This window comes from Myxocyprinus asiaticus, chromosome 44, assembly GCF_019703515.2.
Source record: "Myxocyprinus asiaticus isolate MX2 ecotype Aquarium Trade chromosome 44, UBuf_Myxa_2, whole genome shotgun sequence".
NCBI classification, from domain to species: domain Eukaryota; kingdom Metazoa; phylum Chordata; class Actinopteri; order Cypriniformes; family Catostomidae; genus Myxocyprinus; species Myxocyprinus asiaticus.
The window spans coordinates 33,003,058-33,023,208 of NC_059387.1; positions in this window are offsets into that span (position 1 = coordinate 33,003,058).

Here is a 20,151-nt window from a genome sequence, read left to right on the forward strand (position 1 = left end):
GAATGCTATCATCCAGAGATGAAAGACACGGAACAAAAACCTCCAGTAGCAAACATTCCGGTCAGCCAACGCACTCTGCAGCAATTTTCTAAACTTCCAGCCAACTCTGAACGGGCGAAGAAAATAACTCCATATCTTAATTCATTTCAAAAGATCTGCACCCTACAGCATCATTGATAATGAAGGCTTTCGGTACATGATCCACACAATTGAGCCCAGGTATAGCACACTATCCCATTGGCTTTTTACTGAGAAAGCTGTACCTCAGCTATACCAAGAGACAAAAATTTGACTCAGTGGAATTTGTTTCTTCGAGACCTGTTAAACTGTCTACTGCAGGCAAATAGGAAAAGTAGCACAAAACAACAGTCTAGAATCAAATCTATGCATATATCGAATCGAGAATTGTGACCCCAAACGATTTCCACCCCTACTATCTATCTATCTATCTATCTATCTATCTATCTACCTACCTACCTACCTGTCTCTCTGTCATTATATTGATCAGTCTGTCTGTCTGTCTGTCTGTCAGTCTATCTATATTATCTTGCTCATAAGTGTATTCTAAGAGCACCACTTGCACTTCCACACAAGCTAGCACGAGTGGCCCGTGGCCGTCTGTGTGTGTGACTGGTCTTTTGGCGTGTCACAGGGTTTGAGTGCTATATGATGTGCCAGGCCAATTGACCAAATCACTGATCTTTAAGACTAGCTCTGGGGGTTGTGTTGGGGGGGGGGGGGGCAGAGGAGCACCATCCTTAACACCCCCCCTCCCCTTGACACACACTTGCTCTAATCAAGGAGCATGGTCACCACAAAGATGTTAACGAGAAACGACAGCTTCTCGTCGCTCGCGGCAATGACCAGCTCGGCTGTGGAGATAGACCGGCAGGCACGAAGCGAAGCAAGAAAAATAGTGAGAGAGAGAGGGGGGTGGGGGGAGCGAGAAAGAGGTAGAGCTGAAAAGCAAGAGAGAAAACTCCAGAATACAACTCATAAAGTATCCAAACCTCCATACTCCACACACACACACACACACACAAAGTTATGCTATAGACATTACTACAACAACAGCATTACCTTTTCTGACCTTAATCCTGTGTGTACACAATATATGTGTGTGTGAGAGTGAGGGACAGAATAGATGTGACAGGATGTTAATGGACAGGGCAAAGTGACATTTTAGGACATATTAGTAACCCTTAATAATTCACTAGCCCAAGAGCACATCTCTCTGTCTCTATATATAGAGAGAGATTGTAGATAGACAGAGTGGCCCCAAAAGTATTTGGATGCTTAAGCCACACTAAAAAATGCATGAATAAATTTGGCATTAGATAAGGACGAATTATCAAAGCAAGTGTCGTTTATTTTAAAGAAAGATAGCACAAGCACACTTTTCAAGCAGAACATATCATAAAAGAAGTTTATTTATTTATGTTTTAAAAGGAAAAATCTCAAAATTCTGTAATGAATCAGGATATTTCACTTTTCATTTTAGTTTGTAGTTTTTTTTTAAAGGATAAAAATCTCAAAATACTGTAATGCATCAGGAAATTTCACTTTTCATTTTTTTTTTATTTATTTATTTTTTATTCCCATTATTCTCAATGGTTATTCTAATGTCTTTTTTTTTTTTTTTTTTTACATAATAATGCAATTTCTTTTATTTAAATACATTTTGAAGCAATAATTTAGTGCGATTAGTAATATAAAAAATAATGCAAAAAAATAAAAAAATAAATAAAATAAACCCAACAACAACTAAATTAATCATGCCCCCTGCACCATATGTAAATTTCATAATAAAAGTACATATATTCCTACCATCGGAGCAAGTCAAGCAAGTACATGTAACCATTTTTTTTACGAGCAATGTCAGCAAGGGGCAGTCAGTACGCCTAAACTAACCTCACAAGCAGCGCAGCCACAGAATGGGAGATCTTCACAAATGACATGTTCTTGATAGCCAGACAAAGCACAACAGAATGCAGGGATCAGAAGACATGATTTTTAATGTTTCAACTACTTCTATCTTGAATCAGCATCCCAAAAACATAGCGTCTATGATGCTGAAAACCAGCGAGACACCCCAAAATATTTGTCTGACACAGGTGTACATAAACTGACAAATAAAAACTGCACTGGAACGCAAGAGCGAGTCCTGCGAGAACAGGACAGATTCACCTACTTACTGGCAAAATGGATTGCTTTCGTCTGTAGACTTGTTAAATGAAATGGGAATAAAAACAAGCAATATATTGACTTCTAATGCCACTTTTTGTATTGTCTAATCAGTCTTTTACTCATCTGCCACAATAATGCAATATATTTCAATCTGAATATCTGAAATTAATTTCGCAATGCAAAACACTATAGGCTTCATTTTCTTTCAGATTTAAATATAATTTCTTATTAATTTATTTTAATTTTGAGGTGAAATATGGCCTGGACGTGTTCTTCACAGGTTTCGTGGGAGTCATCTAATAAGATTGTTTTATGAAGAACTAGAGAATTTTTACAGAATACATAAATATATATACTGTATATATACTGTAATTATTATAAAAGCCTTTTTGGTTCTAAATGGAACCTTTGTGTTTTAGAGAACACTTTCTTTATGTTGATCCGAAAAGACTGTTATTCAATATCTCCTTATCAAAACCACCCAAAAACTGTGTGTGTGTGTGTGGATGTAGTATCCTGCTGTCTTAACCCTGGATACCAGGGCAGATGTAGACAGTGATGTGGCATGGCACCACGGTGCCGTCCCTGACTGGCACTGCACTGAAATGTATCTGTGTTTGTGTGTTTAAGGATTAGTGATGGCTTATGACATTCGTATGTGTGTGTGTGGGTGTGTGTACCTACTACACAGGCTTGTGTTCCTGTCTGGTCCCTGGTTGCTGCAGGATACATGGACAATGATGTAGCTCAGAACCGCAGGGGCCTTCCTGACTCCCGCTGCACTGACACACGTGGGTGTATGTGTATGAATCTGTGTGTGTTGTACAGTGATGGGTTCTGGCACCCGGGGGCTGGGACGACTGGTCCTGGACTGGTGGCATTGACAGCGATTAGGACTCTGATATCAGCCTGTCACTCTGAACAAGTCTTTCTGTCACTGAAAGAAAAGAGGAGAGGGAGAGAATGAGAAAGAAAGAGGGAGACAGGACAAATCAGCAGAGATAATGTAGACACTGAGTTAGTGTGACAGCTTTGAAGACTGAATAAAAGAACAAGAAGGAGAGAAATAAAAAAGAGAACTAGATTACAATTAGAATTATAGACAGAATTACAGTGGAAATTAGTCAGGGTAGTTGTTATATGCTGTATTTAATTTAACATCAGTTAAAAGCGAGGGATTTACAGTTTGTTCAAAGAGTTGTAATGTTATATCCCTTGATGTTGATTGGTCATCCAACCAAAATTTGGCAAGCAGGGCGTGGCCAAGCGGCGTCTGGGCAGATCGGGGCCGGAGAGATAAGTGGTGAACGAGTTCTACCTGTGCGCCACACCGGTCTCGCGTACCAGTGAGGAGTGGCAGGCGTAATTGAGGAGAGGAGACAGCGGCAGACGGGAAGAGAGAGACGACCGGAGCTGACTGTGTGTGGTGTTGAGCTGAAAAGCCAACAGAGTGTATGTGTAGTGAAGCTGAAAAGCAAATCTGTATGATGTTAGACTGAAAAGTGTTGTCATTAAAAGTTTCGTTGGATGTTTACCCAGCTCCCGCTTCCTCCTTCATAGGAAAGGCAAAGGTCTGCCACAACATCTTTAAAACTGAATTAGAACTGAATCAGATTGGGATTACAATCAGAGTTATAGTAAATTAGAATAAGAGTTCTTAGAAAATAGTTAGATTTATTTATTAGAATTAGAGTTAGGAACAGAATTAGTCTTGCAACTAGAGTTAGAATTAGAGTTAATAGAATTGTTAGAAATTGTTAGATTTATTATAACGAAGTTTAGATAGAATTAGAATTTTTAGAATTTGCGTTACTATTGCGTTACTTTTTTCTCACAGCCACTTTCTCTTCTGCTATGCTATGCATTCCATACAAAAGCCACGCATTGCATACAAGATACATTACAGGTCATGCTAGCTACTGTAAAACACTCATGTCAAAACAACAGTAAACAAACAGATATTTAAAAAGTAGGTCTTCACGTCATATTTATAATAAAGAATCAATAACATGAATATGTATGATTTGTTTTTCCATCAACATGGCAGCCAGTATGAATAATGAAGTATAACCACTTTCTTACCTAAAGCAGCAAAGTCCAACACTTGAACCTGCATCATATAAGTCATCATATGTGGTGCCCATCGACAATGCCAGAGACAACTTGAGAAGTTCTTCAGAAGTCAGGATAAAATTCAGTGGGGAATGCCAGTCTAACATGTTTAAGGAATAAGTCTGAGGAATAAATAAATATTTTTCACTTAAGTCATCTCAGTGCAGGCTTTTTTTGAGTTGATCCATGGTGCGTACAGACGCCACATCTTCAAAGGCACATGCTGATACAACTTGAATGGAGTCATTTTTAATGCTTCCAAAATGTCATAAAAACTGTTTGTTTCATGAATCAAACTACTTATTAAACTACTTACTAAAATGTAGAATATTTTTAGAAACTAAAACATTTTCTCTGCGTACACAATCGATGTAGAACGTTGCTCGGAGCCACTGATCCAGAGTCTTTTCTCATCCCATTCTCCCAGTTACAGGGAGCTGTAACACAGAGCAGTATGTCAGTGAATTGAGTGAGTATTTCACCCTGTGTATCATGTCATGTACAGTGGAAGACTAGTCCTATAATCCCTCTGCCTAAACGCGTTTACTGATTTTTTAATGCAGTGTGTATTAACACATGAATCAATCATGATTCACTCAACCGAATGTTGACCTCATATTACTTTAAAACACGAAATGTGCATGCGCATTAGCGAGTTGACTGACAGGCAATGTCTGTATCTAAAAGATGATTGGCCCTTTTACCTGCAAGGCGGGACTTCCTTTCTACATCCATTGACTGTTGGGTGTTAGAGCTTCTTGGTTGGGCGTTCCAATTTCTCCCATTCATTTAAATAGAAGTGACTCGTCTCTGGTAAATAGTCTCTGGCCTCACACTCTATAGAACTACAATGCCATGGACTAAGTCTCCTCCCTAAAGTTTTACTCCTGATTTCTCACAATACAGGGACAGTAGAGGTGTACAAAAGCAACGCGTTACTTTATTTAAAAAGTAACTCAGATATTATGTCTAAAATAAAAAAATATTGCGTTACTTTACTCGTTACTCGAAAAAGTAATCTGATTACGTAACACGTGTTACTTTTATCGCATCACCCCCAACACTGGACTTCAACCTATGTGTATGTAAACTTCTGACTTCAACTGTAATTAGATATACAACTAGAGTTAGAATTAGTTATTAGAATTAGAGTAAGAAATGGAGTTAGCTTTACAACTAGAGTTAGATAAAATTAGAGTTATTCAAATTAGTTAGAAAGTTAGATTTACAGTATAACTAGGTTTAGATAGAATTAGAGTTATTAGAATTAAGGGTTAGAAATAGTTAGAATTACATATAGAGTTAGATAAAATTAGAATTAGAAATACAGTTAGATTTACAACAAGAGTTAGTTAGAATTAGATTTTGAAATAGATTTACAACAGGTTAGAATTAGTTATTTGAATTAGAAAATAGAATTTGATTTAAGAATTAGGTATCAGAATCAGAGTTAGAAATTGATATTTACAACTGCACTTTGAATTAGTTTTTATAATTAGAAATAGATTTACAACAGGTTAGAATTAGTTATTAGAGTTAGAATATAGAATTAGATGTACAACTAGAGTTAGATCAAATTAGAGTTATTAGAATGAGTTAGAAACAGTTAGATTTACAGTATAACTAGGTTTAGATAGAATTAGAGTTATTAGAATTAAGGGTTGGAAATAGTTAGATTTACATATAAAATTAGATTCAGGAATAGAGTTACATTTACAACTAGAGTTAGAATCCCAATTCTAACTCTTTCCAATTCACATTCTAACGCTAATTCGAATAACTCTTAATTCTTGTTCTGTCTAACTCTAATTGTAAATCTGACTGTTTCTTACGCTAATAACTAATTCTAACTAGATGTAAATCTAAGATTTTCTATTTCTATCTCTAAAAACGAATACTAAATCTAACTCCATTTCTAGCTGTAATAACTATTTCTAACTTACTCTAGTTGTAAACCTACTCTATTTCTAACTCTAATTACAGGTAGATTGTGAAAGGGTCATTCTGGCATATAACAATGAAGAAAATGTAAATGAGAGCAGAAGAGCGAGCAGGAATGAGTGTGACTGAAGTTAACGGTGAATGACAGTACATTGGTAGTTAAGTTCTGGTAAAGCTCCAGAGCCTCAGGATGTGAGACAGGGAGGTCGTAACCTGTGTAGATTCCTGTCCAAATTTTCTAACAGTAATTTGGATCTGATGGTAAATGATTCCTTGGTGGATCCAGTACAGACTCTACATTTATATCCACATTTCAGAAAGACAAATGACTAGGATGTAAATATCATGCAATTGTTCATGTTCAAAGAACATGTCTCATACAAACACATACAGCTGCTGCACTGCATCACTGTCTAGTGTTGGTGGCCATCTAGTGTCAAAATAAAAATATTCTACTGTGCTTCTCTTAACTCCACCCCGGTTGTCTCTCTCTCTGTGTCTCTCAGTCTCTCTCGCTCTCTCTGAGAGTCTGATGAAGGTTGGCAGCTCTAGCTTGCAGCCACAGGCCAGCCTAAAGCCATTGCAGATGATAGTTTTAATTGCTTTCAATCTTTCAGGCAAGTCCCTGCCTACTGGCACCAAGTACTGGTACACGAGTGTGTGTGTGTGTGTGTGTGTGTGTGTGTGTGCATATTCATTGTGACTTCAGCAGAGGACTTCTTATTGATAGCTTCTGTTAAAATGACGACAGAAGTGAAAATGACAGATTTTTGTTTGTTTGTTTAAGCAAGTAATAAATAATTAATTTAAATGAGTAAAAGTGTGTTAGTATGTGGTAAATATACACCCTAGAAAAGAACTGAAATAACGTAGCACGACCGCATCACATGTCCATCTTTGGCGATATGATGCAATGTTTTGATAATAATCCCTTGTATTGAAACAGAGTTTTCCAAAGAGCATTTTGTGTACTTTAGTGGAAGCAAGGAAATCTGAATAATTTTTACAAAGTGAACATGCCCACTGTCACAGGTTTGTTTATTTGGCTAATGACCTAAACATAGAGCAGAATCTTAAATACTGTATGTCTTACTCATTATATGTTTCTTTGTTTGAAATGTTAATTCACCAAAAATGGAAATGTCATAGTTTACTCACACTGATGTCGTTCCAAACCTAAAGTTCCCTCATGGAATACATAAAGGCTTACAGTATCTAGTATCTAGAATGTCCAAGCTGATCTTTTGCATACAAATAGATCATAAAAAGGCAAGAGTTTTAATAAAATTTTGTATTACACTTCAGCCTATACACTTGGTCACTTTATTAGTTTTTACTGATCTAATTGCTATCCGATGGAATAAGCATATCCCAGTTGCACTTGGCCACATCAACGGGCCTCCACCAATCAGATATAAATTCCCGCGCTATATGCAAATAAAAAAAGAGTTAACTTCTCTGATCATGCTAATGCCGGGCAGCGAATTTAAAACAAATATTTGATTCCAAGTGACTTTCCCAGTGCGTGTGTGTATCTGTGTGTGTGCACGCGGTGTATTTTTCCCCTCAGGGCTTCTCATAGGTAAGATGTGTCATGCACGTCAGCTGCACTCATTGACCGTGTTTACATGCACTTAAGAAAGCAGGTTATTCCAGGGTTTTTGCAGAAAGTGGCATTTTGAAACGTCATGTAAACAAGAACGGTGATTTCCATACACCGTTTAAGGGGTTAAGATAAAGCAGTTTAACTCACCTAGGTTTCTCCCGAAGAAAGCTGCTTATGTGACCATGTAAATACATACGCGGTGTTCTAACAGGTTTTTGAAGAGTGCACATGTGCGTGGAACAGACCAGATAACAAACGTCATAGGATGGAGCCCAACAACAAGTCAACAAAACATTTCGGGGAGTACAGTGGGAAAAGCACATACACTGTAAACTATACCCATTTATAAACACCACTGTAGAATATCGATGGTCCTTCACGTTCGCATATATGCACTTGTACATTGAGGGAATCCCAGAGTTTTACGTAAAGGGAAAGCCCACTATTGCAGTGCAATTCCACTGCAGGATGCGATAGAAAGGTAAGGAAACAAACACAGCATCAACTCTGGAATATCTGGAAATAAAGTGAAGCAACAGAGAACAAAATAGTGAAGTCTTCCTCGGATACCATGTTTGTTATTTACACAAGCATCACGGGGTAGTAACGTTGCTCTGGAGAATGCTGCTTACTGACCGAGCTGCATGTATACAGGAGTAAAGCGTACGCCGCTTAAACAGTGCGTGTAAACAAGAACGCAGCTTTCTTGTAATACGCTGCTTTCTCACAATAACCCACTTTCTGGTGTCCACGTAGTCAGTGTCAGTGTTTAGTTTCATTTTCGTCAGCGATCTGCATCAAACAAGTGAAGAAAAAAGTTCTGTCTCTCCTACAACGTGCATTTGTTTCTTAATTTGGTATTATTTATCGTGCGACATGAGCCCTATGCAAATACTTGTAACAGCTGTTATTTTTCGCATTTTCCCCATGCTGACGTAGCGCTGTTTGGGTGGAGTAAAGCTTCCATATGTGCCTTGAACTGCCAGATACATTTACACTTGACCGAATTTCGAATGGATTGCATCTCAAACTACCTCCAGAGGTTTGAGTGATCGGATTAATATCCATCTCGAATCTGTCTTGGAGAGCGTTTATATACTCGGTCTTTTCAAATGTAAAGACTATGAAGGTAAAACAGTAGCAAAACTCGAGAGCTTGTAGATTTTAATTTCAGACCTTGTACAATAAATATTTGTATTCTTAAGTTGAAATTTACACTCACAGCAAAGATGTGAATACTCGTAAAATAAAAATCTGAAGTTGAATGTTGCAATCTGCACTCACAAACAATAATCAAAAACCTGTGTTTTGAATTCAAAGTTGTAGACAAAGAGTTACAAATGTGTAAAATGACATTCATATAAATACAACGACAGACATTAACTTGCATTACATATTTACTTTTGTACTTTAATTCACTTTTGCAGTTACGACTTCTCAAATCTGACACTGCAACTTCAAATCACCCCTGCCTTGACTTTTGCAACTACTTTTGCGATAAACCTGTAGCAAAACTCACTTATGCACTTGTAAATCTAGATGTGAGATGAGAGAGCAGGCTACTGGTGCTGGGCAGGGCCAACAAAGTTGTGACCAATCACAAGAGCTGGAAAAACTGATGCCAGATTAAAATAGATCATCTTAAAAGTCCAGCGGTGGCAATGGCTAGTTGATGCAGTGGCAGGATAAATTAAGGAATTTGACTATTAAATGATTTAGAGTGAGTTTATCATGTAGCAAATCAAATGAGATGATTTTATCAAGTTGATCATCACAGAATTCGGCGCTGACAGACCACACGTTATATCTAAGGATGGCAATGAGAAATTCTCTGAAGAAATGTTTCTGCAGGATGTTTGTATTCGGTAAAACTACATGTGATGCGTCAATCCAGCCAGCTGTCATATGCCACAAGTTCCATATTTCCATGAAAATATTAAAGAGCACCTATTATGGTTTTTTCAAATATTACCTTTCATGTAGTGTGTTATATAGCTGTTTGTGAATGTAAAAAAGTCTGCAAAGTTTCAAAAATCAAAGTGCAGGACAAATGGAGTTATTGACTCCCAAAAGAAAGAACCGATTCTGAACACCTGAAACGAGTCGTTAGTAATTCCAGACTTACTTCCTGTACTAACCTATGAAATTTGGTAACAAAAAACCCACCTCTGGTCTTCATTGGCTGCTCGCGAACAGCTTTGACCCGCCCTCAAACACTACACTAAGCGGTAGACCAATCACAACAGACTGGGACATCTGACCAATCAGAGCAGAGTAGGCTCTCTGAAAGGAGGAGTTTTAAATGAATCCTTTTGAACGGATCATTGAAAGAGTCGTTTTTGACACTGGGAAAAAAGGTAATGCTGCTATTTAAATTATGAGCAAATTAAAGTGTTTTTTGACCTTGGATGCAAGTAAATCTATTGTATGAGACCTTTAAAACAAAATTAGGCACATTTAAAAACCATAATAGGTGCTCTTTAAATAGAGGTTAGGTACCAATAGGTATATGAGTGAAGAAAGATTCTCAGTTATCACCAGAGAACTATTCCTACATTTTTTGATCTTTTACAAATAAAATATGATGAATTATTGATGACAACAGAGACAGCTGACAAATCCTTAAATTGTCAGATTGCAGCATTCTGCTATATTTCAGTCGTTTTCTGACATTTATTTAATTTTTTATTAAAATGTTTAAACTGAACAAAGTCTGGTATCATGTTGTGGAAACATTTTTGATTGTTTTGAAGTGTTATTCTTTCCAAACAATTCTCATTTTCACATGAATGTGTAACTATTTTCACACTTGCTGACTATCTATAGAAGATTAAAAATCATGCCTTTATTATTTCATTATTGTTATTTCAGTTAGTTGTTTCCCTTATGCGTATTTCTGCTTCAGTGCTGTAATATTACATTGTTCCAAATTAGCAAGCAAATGTTAAATCTAAAGAAGTCATACAGTACTTGCAGATTAACTGTAATGCAACTGTAATTATTGTAAGAAACCCACTTGTGAAATAAAGATAATATTGAACACAGTGTGCATTCTGTTTGAAATTAGACTCTGTTCATATATTTATCCATTCAGAATAAAACTAAGGGAATTTTTAAATGTCTTTTACATGACAGTAATTCATTTCTTAGTTCTAGTTAAAAGTCTGTGTAAACTGTTTTATCAGCCCGTCCATGCTGATCAATCCTCAAAATCACCTTGATGCCTTAAGAATAAGATATATAATTTAGAACTTATTAAAATACATAATTGCCTGACCGCGATGACTTGCTTTAATCATGATTATTTGAGATTACCGTGGTCGTGTGCACTTTTAATTTAAATCACATATTGACATCTAAATAAGGCAAATCAGCGAATATTAAAAACACCAGAAAATGCACATTTCTATATCTCTAGTTCAGATGCAGCAGGAGAATAGATTCAGCCATCAAGTACTATGATCCATTTTGATTGGTCCGGCATCAGTTGTTCCAGCTCTTGTGATTGGTCACACTTCATTGGCCCCGCCCCCACTCAACACCGGCAGTCTGCTCTCTCACATCTAGATTTACGAGTGCACAAATGAGTTTTGCTACAGGTTTATCGCAAAAGTAGTTGCAAAATTCAAGATGGGAATATTTAAAGTTGCAGTGTCAGATTTAAGAAGTTGTAACTGCGAAAGTGAATTCAAGTACAAAAGTAAATATGTTGTTGTATTTATGTGAATGTCATATTACACATTTGTGACTATTTGTCTACAACTCTGAATTCAAAACACAGGTTTCTGATTACTGTCTGTAAGTGCCGATTGTAACATTCAACTTATTTTACAAGTATTCGCATCGTTGCTGTGAGTGTAAATTGCAACTTACAAATGCAAATATTTCTTGTACAAGTTCTTAAATTAAAATCTACAAGCTCTCGAGTTTTGCTACTGTTTTACCTTCATAAATACCCCCAAAGATATCCCATGGTTTCAGAAGATGAAGCTGATTAGATGGTGACAGAATTCCCATTTCTGGATCAAATATTCTTTTAACAATAAAACGGCACAAATTTAAAAGTCGTCCCCTTGGTCTCTTTCAGTGAGTTTACAAAAGTTTCGAGCTGTTCTTAGTCTTCTTGTTCAGAAATGAATTAAACATCCATAAAAAATACAGTCATTGTGAAATAATGGACCCCGCATAAACAGCTATGAAGCACTTCAGCTTTAATTTAGCAGCGTAAATCTAGCAAAACATTTTTATATTTTCAGTTTTTTAATTATTGAATGTAAAAATCATTGTTCTTTTGTGTTATATTACTCCGCATTCATTTCAAAATTGTCAACACTGCTATGACTGCTGTAATCCATCTCTCTCTATTTTTACTCTTTTGAAAAGTCGTGGAAATATTATAGTTCATTTTTCCTATTTGTTGTGGTCTCAATTTCACCGCTATAGACATTTACCCCACTATAGTTTACTTTCACATTCCAAACCCGGAAATGAGTAAAGGATCTGTAGTGACCATTAATACAAGTGTCTATTGTTTATTTGGATTCTCTGACAGGCAGATTAGCCTTTGACCTTCTCAGTAGAGCAAGTGTCTTTTATGGGCCACCTCTCCGCCTTTATTTGTCTTTCTTTAGTGTGTTAATTATTTATGCATTTCCTTTTAGCACTTATGCATGCTTTTTTATGTCTCTGTGTGGTTGTTTTCATATTAGTCGTACTTATATTAGCATATGCATGTGTGTGTGTGTGTGTTTGTGCCCGGCTCTTTGCCAGGAGGCATATTAAGCCATAACATTCCCACTGTGAATAATCTCTCTACATGTGATTTTTAATCATCTCATTCTTGCTCTACCCATCTCTCTCTCTCTCTCTTTCTCTCTCTCTCCATCGCCCCCAGTCTCACCCTCTCTCTTGTTCACTGGCAGCTTGCATATGTTCATAAGGGTGAGTGACGACACCTCTGAAATCATCTAGGGGCAACGGCCGGAGAATTTAGCGCTCAAAGGCATGTTGCTGTTGCCCTCTGTCCGAATGATTCCAGTTTAGTTCCACGATCCAAGTATCTCATTATTTTAATTGTTTATTACATATATATATATATATATATATATATATATATATATATATATATATATATATATATATATTATATACAGTTACAATCGAAATTATTCAACCCCACCAAGACAGTAAGGATTTACAAAGGTAAGCTTGTCTGATGACACAGAATTTTTTAACATTACATCTATATCAGTTGAGTGACACATTCAAAGTCATAGTGTGAATATATAACCTAATATTTCTAAATAGCTGTATTTTAAAATACAGCCATGTCATAATTATTCAACCCCTGTTGCATGTAGCTGTTTCTTAAATATGTAAGGCTACACAAGTTATTGTCTTAAAACAAAATTAATTCATCAATCTGCAATGGCACTTATTTAAGTTTTAAAATGTAAGTTTAGCGTTGTAAGCAAAAATGTATTTCTATGCAAAAAATGCAATTAAAAATAAGCTGTCTCAAAAGCTAATAGAGGAGAATATTTCATTACACAAGAAAGGTCATGGCTAAAAGTACATTTCCAAGGCACTTCAATTTCCAGTAGACAAAGTTGGCAGCACCATTCATACATTTTTTTAAATATGGTACAACAGCAACCTTCTTGGGGTGTGGAAGAAAGCAAAACTTCACCAAGGGAAATGCTGACTTGAATATTCAAGAAGTAATTAGGAAAGACCTGTGGAGTCCTGGAAGAAGGTTTTACAGACGTATGACACTAAACTGAAAATGAGTTTTACACCCATGGGTCAGCAGTACGTCTGGAGTAAGATGACAAAGTGATGACAAGAATGACATCATCCCCACAGTCAGTCCTGTTATTTTATAAATGAGATTGGCTTTCAATATTTTCTGTGGTAATCAACATTATGCTCCAAATTCTGTCAATTGAGCTTAACTCGTACTGAAGCCAGAACATTCCTTTGTCATATTCAGAGTTTCCAAAGTCATGTAAAATATCCGTGAATTTGTGCCACAAAAAAATAAAGACATACGGGTTTGGAACGACAATGAGGGTAATAAATGATGACCAGATTTTCATTTTTGGGGGAACTGTTCTGCCCTACAAAGGCAAAACGCAGTAACTACACCAACACTGAAACTGAGAAAACGTCTTAAAAGTTCCTTGGTTCTTGTGTGGATTTTGTTTTGTAGCTCATAGTCTAAAAGACCTGCCTTCAGTCATAACTCAATTTTGACCAAATGTGTAGTTGTTGTATTTTGCCTTTGTGCTGCAGTTTTCCTTTAGAGAGATGACTTTTGTTTAAAGTGTGTGATTGCAAATGTATAATATGCGTAATATAGTTGTTGTGCCTAGAAGGATGAATTAACCATCTCACACACATTTGGGTTATATGCGAGCCTTTACATGCCTCTGAAAGGTCACCGTTGAGACTAAAGGTGTAAGAAAAGATTGGAGTTATTGTCTTCCTCAGATGTTTCTGGAGAGATCTTGGAACGAGGGCTGTGATATGCAGCGCAGAGGCTGGAACTCTATAGTTTTAAATGCTACATTTGCGTTGCTAAGTGTGTGTGTCTACAGTATGTATGTGTGTGGGTGTGTGTTAGTGCTGCTTTTTTGTCCTGATCCAGTTTGACTCTAATGGGGCCCAGTGGTGAATTTTTCATTCTGCCCAGAGGGAAGCAACATCGTACAGCAGAGAGAGAGAGAGAGAGAGAGAGAGAGAGAAATGTCCTTTATAGACATACCTGGTTTTTCCGTTGCAATTAATGCATGTACGGAACAGCAGTCATACACCTGCAAAACACTGATTGGTGTGAAGTTTTTCTTCTTCTTCTGTCTTATTACTTTAAAAGAACAGTTCACCCAAAAATGAAAATTCTGTCATCATTTACTCACCCTCATGTCGTTTCAAACCCATAGGAGTTTCTTCCTTGGAACACAAAAGCTTAAATTTCATTCACGCTTGTGCATATTCTAACATGGCGTCTTAAGACTCGCCACGTCAGGTTTTGACGTTGATTGAACACTGTTGGTTTTTGCGTGTCTTGTGACCGATCACGATGTGCCAGGCTTGAATAAACGAAAGATTTCAGAGCTACAGCGCCGATTTTCAGAAAGTAATTATTTAAATTTTCGTCCCACAAAGCTATGGCTTTAGATCACTTTGAATATAGTGCACCAGTCATATGGACTACTTTTATGGTACTTTATAGTCCTTTATGGAGCTTAAAGGGATAGTTCACCCAAAAATTTTAATTCTCTAATAATTGCTATAATAGGTGTGGATGAGAAACAGTCCTTTTTTTACTCTAATTCTCACCCACACCTATTATATCGCTTCTGAATATATGGATTTAGAGTAATTTAGGAGATTTAATCACTGGAGTATTTTGGATTACTTTTATGTTTCCTTTATGTGAATTTTGGAGCTACAAAAGGTCTGATCACCATTCACTTGCATTGTATGGACCTACAAAGCTGAGATATTCTTCGAAAAATCTTTGTTTGTGTTTTGCAGAAGAAAGAAAGTCATACACATCTAGGATGGCATGATGGTGAATAAATGAAGAAATATTTTTCATTTTTGGGTAAACAATCCCTTTAACAGCCATTGGTCACTGTCTGCTTTCATTGTATGGAAAAGATCAGCATGAACATTCTACAAAATGTATCCTTTTCCTCCACTGAATTTTTATTATTTTTTATTATTTTGGGGTAAACTAATGCTAACGCTATTTATTCTAACTTCTAGAATAGAACAAATTTGAAATAAAAAAATAATTAATTGATCATTCTTTGTCATCAAATAAAAAGTTGCATAGAATTTCATATAATAGTGCAACTGACAAACTGCTATTACCTCATGTATTAATATTTCTTACTTAAAAATAAATGTAAAAACTAAAGCACAACATTTTTCTTCTTTAGACTAATCAGACTCAGAAAGGCTTTCAGAAGTCAAACTCCAGACCTCTGTATCTGCGGTCGGGTTTTTCAGGACACAGCAGAGCTATGTAGTGACACGCACACACACACACACACACACACACACACACACACACACACACACACACACACACACACACACACACACACACACACACACACACACACAGTCATGTTCTAATATGTTGTAATTTCTGCAGGAAAGCCCAGAGAACGCTCCATCTGTTCAGTGAACACATGCCTCGCTCCACCATGGCTTTTAGCCGTCTTACTTATGCAAATATATTTTGCCTTGAAATCTATTTGGAGTTGCTTGGAGGGCTCCAGAATGTTGTCCTGCTGTCTTACACACACACACTCCTGCTGTCTGCCCCAGCGGCCTGCCCCGCTCCGTCTCTCTTCCGTCATGTGGAAAACTTTTTACCAGCACATACACGCAGACACATGCCCAGAATGCACACCCCCCCAACCTCAAGACACACAAATGACACAGTATTTACAGATTCATTTAAACCAAGGGTTCCAACCTTTTTAAATCACCTGAACCTATGACTTTTTGTAAATTTACTTGAGAGTTTAAACATTTCAACTTTCACTAAATCTCTCACATCATCTCTGGATGCTGATATATGAAATATTTATATTTTTCTTGCATTTTAGTGAACTTTTTTTCCAATAATATTTAAATAAATTCTTCATGTTTACATTTTTTTATTTAATTTAATTTAATAATGACATTTCTATCACAATCTTACAACCCCCTAGGCCTAGGGGGATGCAAACCAATATTTAAATAATAATAAATATTTAAGCTAAAATTAAAAACAAAATATTTTTAATAGATATTATTATATGTATTATGCTGCTAAGGCTTCTGCTGTAAATTGTAAAATTCCATTAACATGCTGATTGTGCATGGCTTTCATATAACAGCCTTAAAGGAATAGTTCACCCAAAAATTAAAATCTCATAATTTTTTCCACCCGCATGCCATCCCAGATGTTTATGACTTTTTTCTTCTGCCTGAACACAAACAAAGATATTTAGAGTTCTGTAGGTCCATTCAATGTAAGTAAATGGTGGTCAGAACTCTGAATAAGACATAAAGGCAGCATAAAAGTTATCCAAACGAATCCAGTGGTTAAATCCATGTCTTCAGAAGTGATATGATAGGTGTGTGGGAGAAACAGATCAATATTTAAGTCCTTTTTTACTGTAAATTCTCCTCCCTGCATGAAGAATGCGAATCGCCAAAAAACAGAAGAACTCGCTCCTCTCATGAACGTGCATAGGAGGGCTGGACAAAGTGGAGATTTATAGCAAAAAATTACTTAAATGTGGGTGAGAAACAGATCGATAGTTATCAAATCACTTCTGAAGACATGGATAAAACCACTGGATAACGTGGACTGTCCTTGTGTGGCTCAGATTATCTCGACACGCGGACATGTGTCTGTGCTCATCGTCGGCATATGCACCTGCCATTGACTTTACTTAAAGCAGACGTAGTGCACATGCATCAAATGCGTTTGTGGTCAAAAGAGTATACTTTGAAAGGCTGAGCACTTGACCATGTGCGAGATGGAACGGCATACGGAAACAGCTTAATATTGATCTTTTTTGCACCAAAAGCAATCGCGTCACTATAGAAGACATGAATTTAATCGCTGGAGTCGTATGGATGATGTTTATGCTGACTGTCTGTTCTTTTTAGAGCTTCAAAAGTCAGATCACCATTCACTTGCATTTTAAGGAGCTACTGAGCTGAGATATTTTTCTGTTTTACTTCAAATGTGTTCAGCAGAGGAAAGAAAGTCCTACACAGCTGGGATGGCGTGAGGGTGAGTAAATTATGAGCGAATTTTCATTTTTGGGTAAACGTGAGCGGTAGAGCGACCTGAATCGGTGAGTCGGTGGCGGGTTGTTTTTTTATTTTATTTTATTTTTTATTAAGACCCTACAACCGCCGCTGACATAAACTACTTCATCACCCAATAAGTCAGAGTCATTCACTCAGTTACCTACAGCTTCACAGAGAATCATGTTTAGCGATGCCATTTTTTGTGTTTGATCTATTATCAACTTCAGGTTCATACTTAAAAAAACAAAACAATTCGGTCTTACAATCTATGATCCTTTTCCTGAACTGAAAGAGTCGAATGTCAGCCGTCACAAACTCCATGCACGGACCTTATTTAGAGTTGTGCCATATTTGATTTGATATGCATTAATCACTCCAAAGGACAGATCCCTTGAAATTAGTACTCTGAAAGGAGCATGACACTGTATGAATGTAGGCCTACCCCTCGCTAACACTTGTGGAAGGACCCTTCGTGAAAAGATGAATTTTTTCACTTTCGTTTGAAATGACCTTTAGAATCTTGTTCCCTTCCCGCAGTGTACAAACGTTGTTTGGAGTCCGCCTTAAGTCCCTTCAGTGGGTTGTTCTGTTGTTTACATTGTTGTTTTTGAATGTTCCATTGAAAAAAAAAAAAAAAAAACGTTATCAAAAATGTTGCAGTAGACAAAAAAAAAAAAAAAGTTGTGAGCGGGAAAAAGCTGCTTTCGCAGACTGTATTTAGAAGTCTGAATAATGAACTTGAAGAACAGATCTTTACAGTGCCATCTAGTGGTCACAAGGAGGAACAGCAATTGGCAGGCAACACATAGAGTTGCCTATTTTACGCCACTGGACACATACTCCTATCAGCCACAGCATTAAAACCACCTGCCTAATATTATGTAGCTCCCTCTCGTGCCGCCAAAACAGCGCCAACCCGCATCTCAGAATAGCATTCTGACATAATATTCTTCTCACCACAATTGTACAGAGCGGTTATCCGAGTTACCATAGACTTTGTTAGTTCGAACCAGTCTGGCCATTCTCTGTTGACCTCTCTCATCAACAAGGCGTTTCTGTCAACAGATCTTGTTGATGAGAGAGGTCAACAGAGAATGGCCAGACTGGTTCAAACTGACAAAGTCTACAGTAACTCAGATAACCTGCTCTGTACAATTGTAGTAAGAAGGATATCATCTCAAAATGCTATTCTGAGATGCAGGTTGGCGCTGTTTTGGTGGCACGAGGGGGACCTACACAAAATTAGGCAGATGGTTTTAATGTTGTGGCTGATCGGTGTATACTACATAATGTGGAAAAGAAAAGGCTGACTTGTTAATAATGGTTAGCAAATACATAACTTTGAAATTTTTCTCTGAGGTTGATGTGTCATGAATGGAGATAATACTACATAAATCATGTTCCAATCGATCATTATTTAAACCCTTGTGACAAACATAGAATACAAGGCAAATCTCAGTAATGCCTTTGAGTTATGCAGCTGTTATCAGGGTTTCGGCTGCTTTTAAAAGTTCATGTTGTGATTGACAATGAGCAAGGACTGTGTTGTTAATGTTAGTCAATGCAAGGTTTTTGCCCTTTGGTTTGTCTATAACCTAAATACAGATATAAATAGAATTTATTTAGGATTTCATTGAATACATGTGATTGAGAAAGGGCATCTTGAGCGTTTGTCTGATACAATGCTTCTCTCTTATGGTCACATGCATGTACTGCAGCATAGTCATCATATGTAACCCACCTAGAAAATACAAATTTATCACATCCTCTTTGTCTTTAAATAAAAACAAATGGTTACGTTTACATTAACTTTACATTTCAAGACAGATGCTTTCTTATCAAATCGACTTATGAGATTGCAAGTACTGGGTGCGTGCTTGAGCAGGTAAGACTTGCAAAGCATTATTTTCATGTATGTTATTATTAATCAAAATAAAGTAGGCCACTTATTATTAAAATAAAACTATAATTTGGCTTCAGATTAAACAGTCTCCAAACCTTCACATAAACGCCATTCTGACAGTAATGTTCTGTTGTGTGATGCTGCAGAATCATAGGATGCACTTATTAGCACTAACCCTAACTTCTGTATTGTTCAGCGGCAGCGTGTCGAGGAGGCAAAGGCGGCTCAGCCTCCGCAAAAATGTATTCAAAATGAACCTTGTTTTATTCAGTTTACTTACTAGCATACACAACTCAGATGCCTTTAAAGCAAAAATGTGTTTTTCTATTTATTTGTCTTTCATGCGCAGTTGGCAAGCGAGTTTCAATTACTCTCTGAATCGTTATGAAAGCCAGAGGAGGCTGACGACATAATGCCTCCTCTCATTAGTAGACTGACCAGTCAAAATGCGCAACGTCATCTGCTTCCGTTCAAAAAGCATCCAAAATGCCTCCTTCTGCGTTCATAACTAGTCATTATCAGAGGTATCAGCTTTCAGTATCACGTTTACACTTCATCAAGCCTACTTTCAAAA